The sequence below is a fragment of the Coenobita brevimanus genome, chromosome 74 (genome assembly GCF_032717465.1).
Source record: "Coenobita brevimanus isolate Jiangsu-jjx chromosome 74, ASM3271746v2, whole genome shotgun sequence".
Lineage (NCBI taxonomy): Eukaryota > Metazoa > Arthropoda > Malacostraca > Decapoda > Coenobitidae > Coenobita > Coenobita brevimanus.
In genome coordinates, this window is record NC_137027.1 from 10837650 (window position 1) to 10858979 (window position 21330).

General features: G+C 42.4%; 1 protein-coding gene across 1 annotated transcript in view; it reads left to right on the forward strand.

Annotated features, from left to right (window-relative positions):
* Positions 1-4841: 4841 nt before the first annotated feature.
* LOC145407878 (protein numb-like) overlaps positions 4842-21330 on the forward strand; it is a 194592-nt gene continuing 178103 nt past the window's right edge. Inside the window, exon 1 of the mRNA XM_080278743.1 lies at positions 4842-4976. The gene's annotated coding sequence lies outside the window, so the exon portion shown is untranslated. The remainder of the gene's footprint in view (positions 4977-21330) is intronic.

The window sequence follows — 21330 nt, forward strand, 5'->3', positions numbered from 1 at the left end:
CCTACCCTACCCTACCCTACCCGAACCTAACCTAACCTAACCTAACAACATAACCCAAAATACCTAACCTACCCTAACCCAACCTAACCTAACCTAACCCAACGTAACCACCTAACCTAACCTAACCCAACCTAACCTAACCTACCCTACCCTAACCTAACCTAACCCAACCAAACCTAACCTAACCTAAACCTAACCAAACCTAACCTAACCTACCCTAACCTAACCTAACCTAACCCAACCTAACCTAACCTAACCAAACCTAACCTAACCTAACCTAACCTACCCTAACCTAACCTAACCCAACCTAACCTAACCCAACCTAACCTAACCTAACCAAACCTAACCCAACCTAACCTAACCTAACCTACCCTAACCTAACCTAACCCAACCTAACCTAACCTAACCAAACCTAACCTAACCAAACCTAACCTAACCTAACCTAACCCAACCTAACCTAACCCAACCTAACCTAACCCAACCTAACCTAACCCAACCTCACCTAACCCAACCTCACCTAACCTAACCTACCCTAACCTAACCCAACCCAACCTAACCCAACCTAACCTAACCAAACCTAACCTAACCTACCCTAACCTAACCTAACCTAACCCAACCTAACCTAACCCAACCTAACCTAACCCAACCTAACCTAACCCAACCTAACCTAACCCAACCTCACCTAACCTAACCTACCCTAACCTAACCTAACCCAACCCAACCTAACCCAACCTAACCTAACCCAACCTAACCTAACCTACCCTACCCTACCCTAACCTAACCTAACCCAACCTAACCTAACCCAACCTAACCTAACCTACCCTAACCTAACCTAACCTAACCCAACCCAACCTAACCCAACCTAACCTAATCTTACCTACCCTAACCCAACCTAACCTAACCTAACCTAACCAGACACCTCTAGTAGTGAAGGGGTTAATGAAGGCTATACCCAACCCCCCCACTTCGAAAACCCTTGCCAGAATTGTTTAAAAAAAAATGGAGAAGGAAATAAAATACGAAATAGGTCGAAATAAATCATCGGAGTGAAGATGTTAACCTGTTCATGTTTTTCGGAATATAATTAAAATATTATTTATAGCTTCCCATTAATTAATCTCAAGTGAAACATAAAGAAACTGAAGAAACTGAAACAAGAACAAGGTGGTAACTAAGCACGCGACGCTCTCACATACACTTTCCGTCTAATGCTGCAGATTAAACAAAATGTTCACGAGAAAAAAAAGCATATATATATATATATATATATATATATATATATATATATATATATATATATATATATATATATATATATATATATATATATATATTGCAAATGAAGAGAGAAAAGAAAAATAATATAAAAAAGAAAAATATGAAAGATTTACACCCAATCAGGATGAGTCAGGAAGGACCTGGAGTCACGCAGCACCCTAATGAATTCTCTCTCTCTCTCTCTCTCTCTCTCTCTCTCTCTCTCTCTCTCTCTCACACACACACACACACACACACACACACACACACACACACACATACATACATACACACACAGTAGAATGCACAGGAAGCAAAGTGATTTTTCTTCCGGCTAATCCACCACCACCACCACCAACAACAACACCAACATCATCATCAACGACAAGAACAACAACAACAATATGCATAATTATAGAACACTGCAGCACGTCAATCTGCCAGGTAATTAAATGATATGCGCACTATAATTCAGAGATAATCCATGGACGGGAGAGAGAGAGAGAGAGAGAGAGAGAGAGAGAGAGAGAGAGAGAGAGGAGTTAATTAATACCTGGGTGACACCTGCCTTGCTCTGTCTCACACGGATCAGGAGGAAATCTTTTTATTATTTTTTCGCTCAATATTTTTCACCTGCACCCCGAGACGCAAAGTATATGAGAGCCTCGACTTCTCTTAGTTCTTACCCTATTTTCATTGCAAGGTGTTGGTGTTATATGGTGGCGACTGTCATCCACTCACTTGATGTAGCGCTGCCTACTTCTTCCTTTACCTTGATCATTCTTTTTGCTTCTGTCATCCATTTTTCTTTTGCCTCCAATCCTCCCTGTCACTTATATTACGCTTATTTCCATTCCAAGTGGCTCTACACTGAGTGGCAAGCCTAATGGATTCCTGTAATTCAGGAAACCAATTTTAACGCCAGGTGGCAACCATACCATCAAGTAACTTGGTTTGGTAGCGTCGAGTCTGTTATGGTGGCCCTGTTAAGTGGGTGGAGACGTGAATGCTGCGTCCATCCAGGAACCAAGCCTCTACACTTTTCCCTGTCCCTCGCTATGGCAAGGTGCTGTTTACTGCAAGGAGACATCAGTTTACTGCACGGGACAGCCCTGCAGGGGCGGTTGCTTGCCTGCGGTTGCCGGGTCTGGTCGGCCAGACACACTGATTTTATTCAAAAACAACTACAGGGTGTATTGTCTTAAATAAAAAAGGATAATTATAAGTAAATAGGAGTGAATCATTTTCTTATGTAAATATCGTAATTTTCATTTACAACACAAGAGAGTATGACATTAATGTAAACTATATCCATAATGTAAACTATATCCATAATGTAAACTATATCCATAATGTAAACTATATCCATAATGTAAACTATATCCATAACGAAAACTATATCGATATTTACAAAATACACATAGCATACAATAGAATATTACGGTGCAGTAGTAGAAGTGGTGGTAGTAGTTGTAGTAGGACGCCGAGGTATGCGGCTGGAGTATGTGTCAGGCTCAGGGAAGATGGACGCACCTGCCCTGCATAGTCCCAGGTCACCCTTGGTCATGGTGTGGCACCCGTTAGCCCACCAAAAATGCAGTCGGTGGATGGTTACCAACGTCCCGAGAGGCACTACCGTGGGAGTGGCGTGAGGCCAAGGCGTGGTAGCTGGCCTTGCAAAGCACTTACAGCTCTTCTCAATAGGGTGGAGTCAAAGGCTTTTCGTCTCATTAACTCTCCTCCTCTTACTGACTCCCTTCAACCTCTGTCTCTTCGTCGCACTGTTGCATCTTTATCTCTTTTCTATCACTACTTTAATGGTCACTGCTCCTCTGAACTGTCTGCTTGCATTCCTCCACCTCTACGACGGGCGCGTAGCACCCGTCTGGCAGCAAACTCTCATCCCTTTTCTGTCCAACTCTCTAATGCAAGAGTTAACCGTTACTCCCAGTCTTTCATTTATGCAACAGGTCAGCTCTGGAACTGTCTCCCTCTGTCTGTATTTCCTGCTGCCTATGATCTCCAGTCTTTCAAACGTAGTGTGTCCAGGCATCTCAAAATGATCGGATCTTGAATTTGGCTCTCTATTGTATTTTGTTTTTCTCTTGGAGGGAACTGTTACTGCGGGCTCATGGCCTTTGGTTCCTTCTTCCTCGCATAAAAAAAAAAAAAAAAAAAAAAAGCTGCCACATCTGGGCTGAGACTATGTATACATGTATGTATGTTAACACAATATCTCGTCAATGCCTCAGGCGATTTGGTTCAAAATTGGCACCGACATTGTCTGTGGATCAGTAAGGAAGTTACTGATTTTTGGTACAGATCCATTAAAGGTCAAAGGTCATGGGTTAAGGTCAAAGTTCAGGGTGTGACGTTATCTCATAAATTCCTGATCAGTTTTTAATAAGAATTCGTCCATGCACTGTGTGTGGCGGTAGGAAGATGTGACTCCATTTTGTTGCAGATCCACAAAAGGTTAAGGTCACAAGCCATAGGTCAAGGTCAAGGTCATAGTTAGAGATACGACGTTATCTCATTAATGTCTGGTCCGATTTCGATCAAAATTGGCATATAAGCTGTGTTGGGGGAAAGGAGGAATGGCTCGACTTTGGTGTAGATCGGTGGAAGGTGGAGGTCAAAGGTCATTGGTCGCGGTCAGTATTCAGGATGCGACCTTATCTCATGAATGTGTGATCGGATCTTGATAACCATTAGTACACATGTTGTGTTTGGGTAGGGTAAGCAGCTATTCGACTGTAGTGCAAATCAATCGAAGGTCAAGGTCAAAGGTCATAGGTCAAGGTCGAAGTTAATGTGCGATGTTATCCTGGGAATTTCTTAACCGATTTGGACATGTATTGTGGTGGAGGATGGAAAGAAATTATTCGAAATCAGGGCAGATCAATCAGAGGTTACTGTCAAAGGTCACAGGTCTAAGTAAGTCAAAGTTCATGACTGGGTGTTGTCTCAGGCCTGATCCAATTTACATAAAAACTCGGACATAGATTGTGTGAGGAACTGGGATTTTTTTTTTTTTAAGAGCAATCAAAGGTTAAGGTCACAGGTCAAGGTCAGAATAATGCAAGGCAGCTTCTAATTGTTCTCCTTCACAAATAAGAGTGTATTAAAAAGAAAGAAAAAAAAAAAAAACTGCAGTAGCCTGGCTGGCCCATGTTTGGCAGGTACTATAAGTGTGTGTGACTAGCTTCGGAGAATCACACAAGAGTAGAAAAGAAGAAGATTCTTGATTCTTCCAGATATTTCCGCATGGAATGCTTGATTGTATACTTGCAATGATCCAACCTAACCAAATACATCCGTCCGTCAACCTAGCCAGCCATGCAACCATCTAATGCCAGTCCACCTAGCCATCCAACCAGCTGCCTAATGCATTGTGGGACGTCTTTTATACGGAGCAATGTCGCGTGCGTATAATGACAGTGGGTGAGAACACGCGCCAAGGTTGAAAGGGAAGGTCCAGCTGGGCGTGGGTTGCGGCGGTGGCCAACAGATGGCGGCAGGGGGAACTATTTTGAAACACGCACGCGCAACCCAGTACTGAGTGATAGCCAGGCCGGTGAGGAGTGTGTTCAGTGCTCTCGTGTCCTTCCCGTGGATATATTGATGCATTTGGACCCCTGAGGCTTGTATTTTTGTCAGTGGATTATCAAAGAGAGGAGCTCCAACTTCATCACTTGCCCCCGGGAGTTATATGGAAGGTAAGCTTTGGGGGAGCTTGAGGGAGAGACTTCTCGCTGGATGCGCCCAGGTGTTGGGGTGCTGACGATTAGGATTGCGTGGCAGAAGTAAACAGGAGCATTTTGAACAACCACTCAAGGACACGGCTAGTTCTCACAAAAATCGGGATTAATTTAGCACAGGGAATCAAAATTTACCCTAGTAACTCACCGCGAAAGGTGAAAAAATAGAGATATAACTAAGCATGATGTTTGCATTAACCCCAGACACACCGACGCCAATCGTGATGTTATTACGTTCAGTTTCGAATGCACCGCGATATCAGCCAATGTTATGAATGACCAATTGCAGATTAGGACCTAGTTTACCGTCGAAAATAGCTTTGAGGGGGCTAGTAGTTACGGTAAAGCGAGGAACGGGAGTGATCTGGGAGAGGAATGTCATGAGCAGGCATTACATTGTCGTCTCATGCGGCCGTCGTCAATAATGCAATGTTACCCTGACTGAGGAAGGCTTGGTGGGGCCACTTCCCTGTCTCGGTATGTCAGTTTGGGGGAGGTGGTATTATTATTATTATTATTATTATTATTGTTATTATTTTTATTTTTTTATTTTTATTATTATTATTACTGTTATTATTATTACCATTTTTATTACTTCAAAATCATCATCGTCGTCGTCAGCATCATCGTCATATCATCATCGTCAGCATCAACATCATTATTGCTAGTAGTAGTAGTAGTCCTCGTTGTAGTAACCACTTCACTTGAATTGCGTATTTTGCGTTTTATTCTCGCTACATTCAGACTTTATTCAGCTTCTAAAAGACTTCACGTCTTCGTAGAAGTTAATGAACTCTCTCTCTCTCTCTCTCTCTCTCTCTCTCTCTCTCTCTCTCACAGTCCCAAAATTCTAAAATCAAGCCAGATAATAATCTGCAGGAATCAGGGTGAGAATTAAAGTACAATATTCTCAGCAGGTAGGGTAGAATTTTGAGTGGCTTTTGAGACGTAACACCTAATCCTTAACGATTTATTATACCTCAAAATCCTCTTGTTTTTAAATGCAAAATATGTCGATGCTTAAACGATATAGATAACATACAGAAGAAATCTTAGGTGCAATGTTTAGAATTAGTCGCTAAGGAAGAGGTGTTAGGTAGTCTCCTGTGCGACTCAGGATTGCTCTGATAGATCTTTGCCACCTCACGCACCTCCCTCCCTCCCTCCCTTCCTTCCTCTCTCCCTCCCTTCCTTCCTCTTCCTCTCTCCTCTCAGCCCTTCCATCCTCTCCCTCACTTTCCTTCCCTGTTCCCCCACCCTCTCTTCTCCATCCTCCTCTCCCCTCCTGCCCTCCCTCCTCCTCCTCCATCCCTCTCCATCCTCCCTCCCTCCTTCCCTTACCCCACCCCCCTCCATCCTCCCTCCCTCCTTCCCTTACCCCACCCCTCTCCATCCTCCCTCCCTCCTTCCCCCCAGTCCTCCCTGCCCTTCCCCACTCCCTTTCGTTCGGCTGAATCTTTCGGCTTTGGTTCGTCACTCTTACTCCCATCGGATCTTGCATTCCACTCTTTTGTTTTCCCTTCTTGATCTTTTTTTTCTTTTCCTTGATTTTCCATTCCTTGTTCTTCTTTTTATTTTACTTTTTTTAAATTGCATTCCTCTTCTGTTTTTGCGTTATTTTCCGTTCCTTTTTTCTGTTGCTTTATTTTGCATTCCTTTTTTCTTTCTTTATTTTGCATTCCTTCTTTCTTTTCCTTAATTTTGCATTCCTTTTTTTCTTTTCCTTAATTTTGCATTCCTTTTTTTCTTTTCCTTTATTTTGCATTCCTTTTTTCTTTTCTTATTTTGCATTCGTTTTTTTCTTTTGCTTTATTTTGCATTCCTTTTTTTCTTTTGCTTTATTTTGCATTCCTTTTTTCTTTTGCTTTATTTTGCATTCCTTTTTTCTTTTGCTTTATTTTGCATTCCTTTTTTCTTTTGTGTTATTTTGCATTCCTTTTTTTTTTTTTTTGCTTTATTTTGCATTCCTTTTCTCTTAATTTTTATTTTGCATTCCTCTTTGTTTGACATTGTTCTTCTCGTTATTATTTTCATCCATTTTTTTTTTTTTTAGTTGATCTCATTCCATTTTCTTCTCTGTTTTGTTTATTTTTATCGTCTGTCCAATTAAATTACCTTGATCTTCCGTTTTCTGTTATTTTCTGTTTTCACTCTTACCTTCACTATTTTCACTCGATATTTCTTTGTTTTTTCTTTTATTTTGCTTCATTTAATCTCAGATCGTGCATACCCTTCCTATATTGGTTTTTATTACTTTATATGTTACGTTCCATTACCTCTTCTTATTTATTTCCTTCGTTTTCTCTCTTCTCTGTCATTTCATTCTTCTACTGTTAATTTCTTTGTCCTTCTTCTCATCTTTGACTTCTCTTATTTTTTACTATCTCGCTCTTATCTCTCATCTTTATCCTCCGACTCCCTAACACCTTCTCCTGTGTGATTTATTTACTTTGCTACACCATACTGTCCTCTTCTGTTACACAAATCCATTCATTGAGGCCATACTTTGCATAAATAGGATACAAAAAGATATAAACTAGCCATATTCAAAAATAAATCACTAAGGAACAGGTGTTAGGGAGCTTCCTTAACCAACAAGAGTACGAGCCCTAACCACGAGTCCATCCACACTCCCAGTATGGTATCTTCACTTCCTTCCGCTAATCTACGCCGCCCTCGCTCATGTACAGACCGAACAATAACTCGCACAATTATGGTACTGACACAATATTTTGAAAAGTTTGAAGTTAGGATAGTATTTCATTACAGGGTTTCAAAAAGCATCGCTCACTGTCTCTATTTATCGTTCACAGGTAGATCGCTATTGATGACCGCACCTGTACTCTTCCGTTTGGCTCCTTAATTAGCTTCATGGTCGTACTTCTCTCATTCTCTCATCAATTTCGCCTTTCAGAACTTCCTTGCTCCCCTATTATTTTTTTTAATCTTTTTTTTCTTCTTACCCTGCCACCAAATTGGCTTCTTTGTTTTCATCTTTCGTCTTATTCTTAGTCTTCTGCTTCTCATTCGCTTTCACAGTGTTTTGTTTTCCTTTGTGTTATGTGTGTGTGTGTGTGTGTGTGTGTGTGTGTGTGTGTGTGTGTGTGTGTTTTAGTATGTCCATATTTCACTAGGTGTATGTTATATGTAATAAGTAAGTGGTTGATGGTGGCTACCGTCATCCATTTACTTGATGTAGTGCTGCCTGCTTCTTGCCTGACTTTGTTCTCTTTCTGTGTCTGCTTCCTTTTTCTCCCATCCTTCCCGTCAATTTTTACTACTTATCTTTCCACTTGAAATGGCTCTACACCTGTGAGACATAATCTTTTCCTATAACTTAGGAAATAATTTCTTTCGCTGGGCGGTAACCATATAACGAAAGACCGGTGTGATGTGGAGCTGCTATGGTGTCTGTTAACTGGGTGGAGAGACGCATACGCGGCGTCCGTCTGGGAATCTCCACACTCCCCCGCGCCTCGTTTTGGCGAGGCACTCTTCATCCCAAAGGAACATCGGTCCACAGCACGGAACGGCCATGCTGGGGGGTTCATACCTACGGCTGAAGGGTCTGCTCGGCCAGACAGGCCCTGGTTACCGAGAAACGACATCAATATAAACAGAAAAATGCTGCTGTAAAGTTGAAAATCACGGTATTTAAACTGTTACGGCGAGCCTATAGCATCAAACCAACGCCCCGCTGCTCTATTTAAACGCAGCTTCCTCTTCCGCTGGTTTAGGTGGAGTGGAGTGGCCTAATTGATGACCATTTTCTATAAGTGGTTCGGTGGTGGTTGGATGGGATACATGATTAGGCTAGAAATGAACTGAGGGATTGGGATAAGCTGACGCCTTTTCTTTTCTTTTTTTTTTTCTTTTTAATTCCTCTCCCTACTACTAGATTTTTTGCCCCTGAACTTCGATAACCTTTTTCCTAATGACGGGTTTAAGCTTTAGCAAGGATTTCAGAAGGCTCATTAACCCTTTCACTTCGATGACGCGGCCTCCTCTTACCTCAATTTTTCTGCCTCCAATCGATCACTTTCCTCGTCTGTTTGGGAAGTGGAGTGGAGTGACTTAACTGACTGGCGTTCTCAGGAAGTGGTTCGTTTAGTGAAGAGATACCTACTTAAGTGAACAGGGGAGTGGGGCTTTAATTAACCTCTTCAGTAGGATGAGGTTAATTTTTCTAAACCACCAGGCTATTAACCGGGGACCTCTCGTAGTCATTTTGTTTTCATCTGATAGAACTGGTCCACTCCCGGAATATTAACTCGTGACTGTATGATATTAGATAAACGTTAGTTATGAGCAAGGAATGAATCTCCTTGGTTACTAGTTAAATCCACCCTCCTACATAGGCACACGTGGCTAAGTAGTAGTAGTAGTAGTAGTGGTTATTGTTGTTGTTGTTGTTGTTGCCCCAGGTTTATATGAAACGTGATCCCGGTGAGGTGCAGAATGAAGCTGCCCATCTTCTGCAGTCCACCATCCTCCTTTTTAGGGATAGAGAGGGGATAACACACTACAGTTAATCACCACCATCCTCAGTAGCAGCCGAGAGCATTTAGGTTGTGTTTCCTTCCAGATTAAGTCAAGTGGTTAGAGATGTGGTGTGTTGTATGAAAGGATGCAAGTACAATACACGCTGGGGTCTCATGATCATCTCAGTTTCGTTAAAAGAGACCTGACTGATCTTCCACGAGACCCACCATCATGCCATAAAAACACTTCCTCTAATACCATCACACTAGTCCAGAGTGAAACACCTCCAGCATGTATTCAGTATGGACGGTGGGCATATTAGCGCCGAAGTGGTGAAACGACAAGGAGTGTGGCACTGAGGAGGAATGCTGGGTCTCAGGGAACGAGCTATCGATTCCATGTCCAGTGTCAACCCGTTACCCTCGCAAAACATCAGCCTTGACTTACCTTAGAGCTCACTTACCGTGTCAATATATACGTGGGGTATGTGGCTGGAGCATGTGTCCGGCTCAGGGAAGATGGGCGCTCCCGCCCTGCATAGTCCTGGGTCACCCTTGGCAAAGGTATAGCATTCGTGAGCCCGCGAGCAAGGTATGGTGGTACCAATCTTAAGTGGCGGTTTGGGTGGGGCACGAACCTCTGTACAGTATGCCACGTGTTCCATACCCGCTATGTGAACGGCTCTGATATATGTAATAGGCATCACAATAAGATAAACACATAGGAATATAATGGTAAGGTGTGTAATATAATATATGAAAGAACAGTAAACTGATTATGCGTAAAATATTTATACGGCAATACAGAAACGTGGCATAATTATTTTACAGTGTTGCTTAAAAAAAAGTAGTCACTTTTATTGGCTGTTACCGTATTTCTGGGGTTGGTAATAATGTCACAATTATGATTATAAGATAATGTGCAGGAGTATAAGCAAAAATATGCCAGTTTCTTAGTAAAAAAAATATATACATTAAACCCTCGTGAGCGGCAACACTCACTCACACCCAGTCCGACCTGGTCATCTGTGAGGGATAGAGGAATAGGCCTGTTTGGGGGCACCTCTTAAAAAAAACGCGCCAAGACTTTAACCTCCTGGGTGGTGTGGAAATAGTCAAATTTACAATATGTACATTATAACGTAAAAGAAAATAACCAAAATGTATCCTAAAATACCACAGACGAGAGAGAGAGAGAGGGGGGGGGGGAAGGCAGACCAGGGTCAGTGTTGAGTGCAGCTTAGTGAGAGATGAAGGAAGGGAGGGAAGGAAGGAGGGAGAGAGTGACTGAATGAAAACAAATTATGTCGCCACAATAGTGAGGTCATCTGGCGCCATATGTAAAACAATAATATTTTTAAACATAATTAGGTATAATAAAAACAAAATAAAGAAATGAAAGCACAAGTTTATAAGTCACTCATAAAAGAAACAAAATTCCCAAGGTTGACGCACATCTCCCCCAGGAGAGAGAGAGAGAGAGAGAGAGAGAGAGAGAGAGAGAGAGAGAGAGAAGGCAGGCAAGGGGCAGTGTTGAGTGCATTATCAAGCTGAGGGAAAGATGAAGGGAGGGGAGGAAGGAGGGCGAGAATGATTGAATGAAAAGGCGCCGTAACACCGAGGTCATCTGGCGCAATATTTAAAACAATAATATAATAAAAAACAAAATAAAGAAATGAAAGCACAAGTTTATAAGACATAAAAGAAACAAAATTCCCTAGGGTGATGCATATCCCCCCAGGAGAGAGAGAGAGAGAGAGAGAGAGAGAGAGAGAGAGAGTATGGAAAACGTGGCAACACTGTACAGAGGTTCGTGCCCCACCCAAACCGCCACTTTAGAATGGTACGACCATAGTAGATGGGTGGTTATCATCGTCCTGGGAAGTACTACCACGGGAGCCCTGTTGCTGGCCATGCACAATCTCCTAGGTTGGGAACTCAATATTTTACCTCCAAAATGTCAAAGTCGTGGCTGAGACTACAACGCATGCATAATATCTACCATACACAACTCATCCTCATGGGGGCTCTGCCTCCTTTTTCCCTGCGCCCAGCCATGCGGACGGAACCTGCTCCGACTTTGGCAAGGCGCTGCCTTCCACAGAAAGGCGGCTGCATGAGTGTGGTTAATGGGTCTGCTCTGCCAGATAGACCGGCGTACAATAACAACAAACCGATATGCGTATGTCGACCTATATCCAGCACCAGTCAGTCTTCTACAAATTTAATTATTGCCAGATCCCATAAGTTTTTGTCGACCCAGAAGGGACAACTAACATCGGAAAAAAAAAAAAAAAAAAAAAGGCTGCCCAACAAGTGAATTACAGTAAGAGGCAAAACTTGTGAATTGCTTTCCAAAATTGCGATAGTCTGAACTTGTCGCAGAACATAGGCTTGTGAGTTGCATTCTAGGTGGCATAGGAGGCTTCATAGCACCTCTTCCTTAGCGATTTACTTTTGTATATCGCACCTTAGCATTTTCTTCAGTGTTTGGGAGTTGTAATATCGACACGGTTGGCATCACATGAGAGGATACTGAGGTGTAAAGTGCTGAATAAATCGCTATATATAAACTGTTCCTCCCAATTTTGTCCTCCTGATTCCTTTTTAAAATTTTTTTTAATGAATTCCATTTAGCGATAAACCCGACCCCTCAAATAATAATAATATTAATAATAATAGCAGTAGTAGTAGTAGTAGTAGTAGTAGTAGTAGCAGTGATAGTAAATAGATAAATAAATGCTTTGGTTTATGCCTATCAGCCACACGAGAGGCATCAAGGCAGACCATCAATTTCTTGCTAAGTTCCAGTCTCCCCCAACAACCATCTCACGCACATCCAGGTCCCCAATTTGTACTCCTCGGTGGACGGGGTAGTGGGATGCAAACTTTATGTAATAGTCTGACCGGCCTGAACTCCACATCTCCCCTCTCCCCTCCCTCCTCCCCCAACCTCCCCCATTCAAACAGCCATTCCCCTTCCTATCCTCTCCCCTCCCACTTCCCATCTCCTCTCCTCCCTCCTCATCTCCTCCCCCTCCTCTTCTCCTCCCCTCCCTTCCCATTCCCATTTCCTCCATCAGCCCCATTCCCTCTCCTCCTTCCCTATCCCTTCCCCGTCCCCATCTAGCCAGCATCTTCCCTCTCCTTCCCCATCTCCTCCCCTCTCCAGCCCCTCTCCCCCATCCTCCCCACATCCCCTCCCCTCTCCTCCTCCTCCCCAACCACACTCACCAAACATTACCAAAGTCGTTGACCAACTCGTGACGTCATAATGGTAGGCGGGGCGAGCAGAACTTTCACGGTTGATGTATAGTACCGTGTGTGACGTTAGAACCCATTAACAGTGACGTGAAATATAGCGAAGTGAAAAATGTGTGACGTCAGAGTCCATGAACAGCGACGTAAAGTTATAACGAAATGAAAAAAAAAATGTAGCTGTTTGAGATGACTGGGAGATGTATGCATAGAGAGTTTGAAATTTTTAGAGACTATGAAAGGATTTGAAATTTTGAAGTGACGAGCGATGCGGTGATTTTTTTTTTTTTTTTTTTTTTTTTGCGGGGGGGTTGAGTGAGTTGCAGATGTACCAATAGAGAGTTGAAAATGTTTAGTGACTGGAGTAGGTAAATATTTAAAATTCGAAATGACTGGAGTGATACGAAGTGATTTTTTTTTATTTTTTATTTTTTATTTTAGTGACTGGAAGATATACCGGTAGAGGCGTAAGATTCTGGCTTTTATTTTCAGCGGTTGAGGAAGCTTCCTAACGCCTCTTCCTTACCGATTTATTTTTAGATACGGTTGGCTAATATCGTTCTATACGTCATTTATTCAGAGTATGGTGATAATCGAAGGACTTAAGTAACACAAACGAGGACGGCAAAGTGTAATAAACCAAATGAATCGCTTAGGGAAAGGTGTTAGGGAGCTTCTAAGTGACATTCTTGGAGTGGGATGAGGTAGGTTCCAGAAGGCAAGGAAAGAAAAACAAAAAATAGAAAAATCAACAACATGCCTGGGGAGATGGGCCACACACTCATCCACTCCCCATTTAAGCCCACGGAATCCTAGCTCACAAGCCCGTAAACTGTAATATCGCCAGTAAAACGATACGTAAATGGACTACAGTGAAATTCCGCGAAGCATTCTGAAACTCCCACTGTCCCTTAACTGTTCGCTCAGAGGGTTGGCCATACTTTTTTGGGAAGAGAGAGTGGGAAGTTGATGGCAGTGTGAGGTCAGTATTTATGTTGGACTGTGACGTCATTGTGGTCTGGTGGTGACGTCATTACTGTGGAGATTTTTGTAGGTGACGTCATTATTTTGGAGATTTGTGGGATGGTGACGTCATTATTGCGGAGATATTTTTGCAGGGTTGTGACGTCATTATTTTGGAGATAGTTGTGGGATGGTGACGTCATTATTTTGGAGATTTTTGTGGGATGGTGACGTCATTATTTTGGAGATATTTTTGCAGGGTGGTGACGTTATTATTGTGGGGATATTGTGGTGTGACATCATTATACGCGTGATGTCGATATTGTAGGAGTGACGTTATTATTTTCTGAAGTTGACCTTGTTGCAGGTACAGTACATTACAGCGAGGGTGAAAGTGTGGTGCATTAGTGTGGGGGTGGGAGCGTGACGCCTCTGCAGGGGGGTAGGGGTGGGGGTGGGGGTGGGGGTGACGCATTACAGTGACGTAGCCGCGGTATTGAACGACACGTGACGCATCCACAGCGGCGGTCAGCGTGGAGGGGGAGGGACCGCGGTGAGTCATGTAGCAAAACACAGCGTACCGGTCGCCGTAAATTTAGGTCCCCGTAATGAGGATAGTGGCGATTAAAAGTGGGTGTAGCGGGTGTACTGTGGGTGTTTTTGAGAGAAGCCTTCACGTGGTGGCACTTATGACCCTGCCGTTACACTGCCTGGAATTATAAGCGTCCTTCCATTCCTCCCCTATCCCCCAAAAGGAGAATGGTGGACTGTTGAAAACGTTAATAAAACATACAATACCAGTGCAAAATAATATACTAGATTCTAACATTCTCTAGAATAATGGGTAAAGTTAGTAAATAATTCTGATTTGTGGCGTCAGTACTTTTTTTTTTTTTAATTCTTAGATGGAGGGACAAACGCTAATCTCTCAGTTATTCATGGTATGGACTGCAGATGATTTTGAAATAACTCACGGACACGGGCCAATAACATCCCGTACAGTAATAATAAAGTAACCTAATTTAAAAGCAAAGCAGGCCCACCATACGTGTTACAATATCCTTAATAATTCTGTGCCTTTATATTTTTTGGCCTTATTGATCTGTGGTTTTCCTTGTGTCATTACCACATCTCTGTATAGGGTAGATAGAGAATTTATTAAGGTAAATATACTAGGAAGTGCCGTTTTGAGAGAGAGAGAGAGAGAGAGAGAGAGAGAGAGAGAGAGAGAGAGAGAGAGAGAGATCATGGGCCAAGTACATTTTCCTCCACATTTTGCAGGGTGTAATTATGTCTCCCCCTCCTCCCAATTACCCACTGTATCCTCCACCCCCACCCACTGTATTTTTTCCCCATCAACACCCATCCAATTAACCCCTAACTACATGCTGCCCTGGAGGTCATTAGGCTGTCATTTGTAAGGGCAGAGGGTGATTAGGAATGTAATTATAGGATGAGTTTCTTCTGCAGCCATTTGCGTGGTTGGGGGTGTTGATCGGAGGTGGGTTAGTAGTGTAAAGGTGTGGGTGTGGGTGTGTGGATGTGTAGGTGGGTGGGTGTGTGGGTGGATGTGGGTGTGGGTGTGGATGTGTGTGTGTGTGTGGGTGGGTGTGTGGGTGTGGGTGTGGATGTGTGTGTGTGTGTGGGTGGGTGTGTGGGTGTGGGTGTAAATTGTTGGAAGCTACGATTAAATGCATTCCAGTAAGCTGTAGTGTGCGGCAATGAGCAGTGTTCTAGGAAAGAGAAAGAGAGAGAGGTGTGTGTGTGTGTGTGTGTGTGTGTGTGTGTGTCTTTGTAGTGAGCTCTCGACCTTGGGACTGCCTACAACCATACCTACGAAGGTCACACCTGAATATTTAAGAGAGTACCCCCTTACTTGCCTCCTCCTCCTCCTCCTCTCTCTCTCTCTCTCTCTCTCTCTCTCTCTCTCTCTCTTACTCAGTTGCATTCAAACGTTTTATTACCAATAAAAATGTCTCTTTGTATCCATGAATAAGCTACACATATAAAAAACCCGTACCTGTTGAATATAATCATCTTTCTTTATCAAAAAATAGAATTGCCTTTATAACTATCCAGCCAAAAGGTTTATTGAATATTGCTTCCAACCCCGTCCCAAAGAAAAGCTAGTTCTAGGCTGAAAAAGATGTTTGATGTTAGATTAAATTAGATACTAGCAATAAAACTCTCAGTCGTCTTCAGTGGCTGGTATTCGTCGGCTGAGGAAGTTCCCTAACACCTTTTCCTAAGCGAATTGTATGTTGTACCTTACTGTCCTATTCTGTTTTACATAAATCCTTCCACTGTTGCCATACTCTGCATAAACAACGTACTGAAGGCTATTAACCAGCCATATCCAAAAATAAATCGCTAAGGAAGTGGTGTTAGGGAGCTTCCATACTCGACAAGATACGAGTCAAAGAGTGTGTGTGTGTGTGTGTGTGTGTGTGTGTGTGTGTGTGTGTGTGTGTGTGTGTGTGTGTGTGTTCATATCACTCTCCATCCCCTGCACAAAGTTTTCACACACCTTCCATGGCCACAGTCGGCAAGGATGAGTGGACTAACTTTTGACTGTGACTGTACATCGAGTTTTTTTTTTTTTTTTTATGTAACATGTTCAAATAGTGTTAGAGGAAGTGTGGTCTCTCTCCAGCGGGATATTAAAACAGATATATCAGTGTGTATGCTGGTCTTTTGCCACGAAATATTGCCTTACTGTGAAAGATAGATAGATAGATGGATGGAGATTGAGTGAGAGAGTGAGTGAGTTTTATATATATATTGTAAGTTAATGAAATTGAATTAAAAAACATATATTCCTTCGTGTCTGCAGTATGAGGCTAAATATTGGTGTGGTATATATTTGTTGGATATACCGCATGCTATTTCAGTATAAGTATTTTCCCCGCTTGTATTCAGCCTTTACAGTTCTATATATGGTGTAGAAATCCTCTCTCTCTCTCTCTCTCTCTCTCTCTTTTCTTGTGTTGCGCCGGGAAACTGGGACTGCCTGGTAGTACATCAAAATTCATTTATATAATTTTTCTTACTCTCCTTCTTGCCTTTTTTGAGTGTGTGTGTGTGTGTGTGTGTGTGTGTGTGTGTGTGTGTGTGTGTGTGTGTGTGTGTGGAGTGGGGTAAGGAGTCTCCCTAGCACTTCTTCCTTAGCGATTTAGTATTGGATATTGCTGGTTAATATCCTTTTGTACGTTATTTTATGCTGAATATGGTGATGTTAGGTGGATTTATGTAACAGGGGAGGAGTGTAAGGTGTACTAAGTAAAATAAATCACTTAGGAAAAGGCGTTAGGGAGCCTCCTTAACCGACAGAGAACCATACCTCTTCTTAGCTAAGTTGATGGTCAGGTGTAGTCAGGTCTGACTAGCAACCAAGGAGACTCATTCCTACTTCATAAATAAGGTTCACAATTTTCATGCAACCACAGCTTCCCCTTGGTGTTGAATCTGACTAGTAACTAAGGAGACTCAGAATTTCACGCAGCCACAACTTACCGGTAATTTTTTGTCTCGGTGGTTCAGTTCCGTCAGATGAAAACATACAAGCTACGGTATGTTTGAATCTTTTGTTGTATATCGTGTGTTGTCGTAGTTTCATTTAATTGAGTCCCCCGCGTTAGGCGAGGGAAGGAAGGAAGGAAGGAAGGAAGGAGGTGGGGAGGGAGGGAGGGAGGAAGGAAGGAGAGAAGGAACAAAGGAAGGAGGAAGGAAGGAAGGAGAGAGGGAGGAAGGTCAAGAGAAACAGAGACGGCCTTGAGTTACCTATGTTGGTCACCCTGGTAGCAACAAAAGAAAGGGAGAGCTGGATTTTGTCGTGGAGTTAGTCGTCCTGGGAGGGGAAAGAGGGGGACAGATAACGTTCATCCTGGAAACAGTAAGAGAAGAAGAGTGTTTACGTAAGCTTGAAAAAGTATCATGCAGGAGGGAGACGATACCCTGATCAATAGGAGACGTGATGACCTATGAAGTTTAATCTCTTATCTGAATGTAAATGATAACAGTGCTGATAAGGATTTGACAAGAAAACAGTATTAAATATAGGATGGTAGACATGATCTCCTTGGACACAATCACCGTGGAGTGCAGTAAATTTAGTAAACATTCATTTGTCGTGTAATATTTATGGCATTAACGAAAACAAAGTACCGTATATTAATTTAGTTATTGTAAAAAAGGTGATTCCGACATTGAATACGAAAGCTTCTGTGGATAGATAGATACATAGATAGATAGAGGGATAGATATAGATAGGTAGATAGATAGATAGACTGGGCGATAGATGGATGGGCAGACAGGAGGAAGAGGTGGTATCTACGTTAATTACCGGAACCGTACCTGTCCAAATATTGTCTTGAGGTGTGTGTAATGAGAGAGAGAGAGAGAGAGAGAGAGAGAGAGAGAGAGAGAGAGAGAGAGAGAGAGAGATGGAGCCTCTTTTCTGGGAGAGATCAAGATAGACGGGAAAAAGTCTGTGATTATCGATTTGCAAGTGTTTCTGAATGTGTGTGTGTGTGTGTGTGTGTGTGTGTGTGTGTGTGTGTGTGTGTGTGTGTTTGTGTGTGTGTGTGAGAGAGAGAGAGAGAGAGAGAGAGAGAGAGAGAGAGAGGAAGCCTAATTTCTCATTTTGTAATATTTATCTGATCATGTTATGGTTAGAGTCAGGAGGCAGGAAAAAGAGAGAGAGAGAGAGAGAGAGAGAGAGAGAGAGTGTGTGTGTGTGTGTGTGTGTGTGTGTGTGTGTGTGTGTGTGCCTGCGTGCGTGTATTCGTGCATAAACACCTGGGTTGATTACCTCACCTTGCCGACCGTGCTGTGTGACCTCGATACATTGCTGCGTAATTTTCACACACAGACAGGAGAGAGAGAGAGAGAGAGAGAGAAAATGAAACGAAGCTATATACCCTTTTTTCTATAACTTGACCTAAAATTGCCGTCACTCCATCTTGAATGCTGAGTTGTAACAATCGAGTAATACTAGAATACGATGCTAGTCAAAAAGAAGTGCCATGGAAAGGATGTAGGATGGTAGGATTGTCTTATTCTGCCACTGAGCTATGTATGATAAGCTGCTAAAGGACGAAAATCTGGGCCAAGTTAAGATGAAGTGACTGTAGGTTTTTTGAAGTCAGAGATAAGTTAAAAATTACTCTGGATTAAATTTAGTAATATAGGTTGGATGGAAGGATGGATTATTTATTTATTTATTTATTTATATATTAGTCTGGAAGATGGCTGGTAATACTGGAACGAAGGGGAATAAGGAATGAAAGTCTGTAGCTATGAAAGTGAAGGTGGAATGCAGAAATATATGTAGAAGGGTTGAATACGATGGAATGGAGGAAGCTGCAAGTAAGTTAAGGACATTTTTAGAAGCATCAACATATACGCAGAAGAGTGGCTGGACCTTTCTTGTAGTCTGCTAAGGAAGCTCCCTAACACCTCTTCCTTAGCGATTTAGTTTTGGATATGATTGATTGATATTATTTTCCACGTTATGAATGCAGAGTTTGGCAATATTGGAATGATTTAAAACAAGAAGACAGTAAGGTGGAATGATTTTAGTAACAGAAGGTGACAGTAAGGTGGAATGAAGTAACAGAAGATAACAGTAGTGTGGAATGATTTAAGTAACAAATGACAGTAAGGTGCAGTAACCAAAATAAATCGCTTAGGAAGATTTGTTACGGAGCTTCCTTAACCGATGAGAATACGGGTCTTGGAGTGAAACGAAGGAGTACGGCTGAGTCAGAACAATATAGGAAGGAGGAGTATTGAAGGAAAACATGAGGTTAGGTTAGTCAGAGGTATATGTGGGAGGGAGGAGTGGGAGGGAGTGAAGGAGTTTTAAGAGCATGTGGGAGAGAGAGAGAGAGAGAGAAAATGTAATTAAGGTGCCATATTGCTCGTTCAGAAGAATATAATTAGAGAGGGGGAACGTGGAATGAAGGATTGCAGTAGAAGTGTATGTAAGAGGAAGGAGTGGAGGGAATGGGGGAATGTTGTTAAGGTATAGTATTGTGTGTGTGTGTGTGTGTGTGTGTGTGTGTGTGTGTGTGTGTGTGTGTGTGTGAGGAAGCAATGGAGTGGAATGTAAGCTATAGGACTGCTGATGTGTTACGATTTTTATTTTTTTAATGTGTGTTGGAAGGAGTGGAATGGAAGAAGGAATGCTGTTAATATTCAGTATTCTTGTCGGTTCAGGAAGCTCCCTAACACCTTTTCCTGAGCGATTTATCTTGCTTTTTAAAAGTTGTTATACCCTTCTGTGTTTCCTAAATCATTCTAATATCGCCTCACTCAGCATAAGTAAGGTATAAAAGGATATTAACCAGCCAGATCCAAAAATAAATCGCTGAGGAAAAGGTGCTAGAGAGGTTCCTCAGCCGACCTTATATTTAAAAATAATAATAATAATAATAATAATAATAGATCGTCTGTTAAGTGGCTGATAAAATTTCGTTACCCATTTTCCTTCGCTGTTTTAATGTGCAAAAATAAATCGCCAAGGAAGAGGTGTTAGGGCCTCCTCAGTCACTTTATATATGCATCTGTTCAAGGCATATTTAAGGAGTAAGGTGGAATGAAGGTCTGAATTTAAGGTACAGTCCATTGAGATATAATGATGATGATGATGATGATGATAATAATAATAATAATAATAATAATAATAATAATAATAACTGTCTGGAGGTAGCATAAATAAAATAAATAATACGTAACAGAATAGGCAGAATATTTGATAAGGAATTAAGTGGTTTTTATAAGTGGCATTATTAAGTGGCATTAGGTAAGTGTGTACAGTACCTTGAACTAAGTGAATGAGGTGGCTGAGTTATCTGCTCTAGACATCACTTATCTTGGCACTTAGATCCTCTCTCTCTCTCTCTCTCTCTCTCTCTCTCTCTCTCTCTCCTCCTCCTCCTCCTCCTCCTCCTCCTTCGTCTCCTCCTTTCTCTCCCTCAACTCCTTCTTTCTCGCCTTCATCTCCTTCGTTCTCTCCATCCCCTCCGTTCCCTCCTTCATCTCCTTTCTCTCCGTGTCCTCCGCTCTCTCCATCTCCTTTCTCTCCCTCAGTGCACTCTCCTCCTCCCACTCCCGCCTAATGGACACTATCGTAACGTAATCGTATCCTACCTAGGTGCAAATAGCCTCTCAAGGAACAGTACATAAGATTAGCCCTCCTGTTCTTTGATTTCCTTGATGCAGTTTACCCTCTCTCTCTCTTCCTCTCTCCATTTCCTCGCTCCCCTCCTCCTCCCCTGTTTCCTCCTCTCCCTCTCCCTCCACTTCCTCGTCCCCCCCCCCTCCTCCTCTACTTCCTCTCTCTTTCTCTCGTTCTTTCCCAACCTGTTTTATCTTCCTTCCTCCTCACCTCCTCTTTCTCTCACTCCTCTACTCCCAATTTTGCTCTCTCTCTCTCTCTCTCTCTCTCTCTCTCTCTCTCTCTTCCTCCTCCTCCTCCTTTCTTTCCTTCAGTTCCCTTCTTCACTTCCATTCCTCCCTTCCTCTTTTGATCTTCCTTCTCCTGCATTCATTGCATACCTTACCCCCCTTTTCCTTCGGTCCTTCCCTCCTTCCCTCCACCTTCCTTC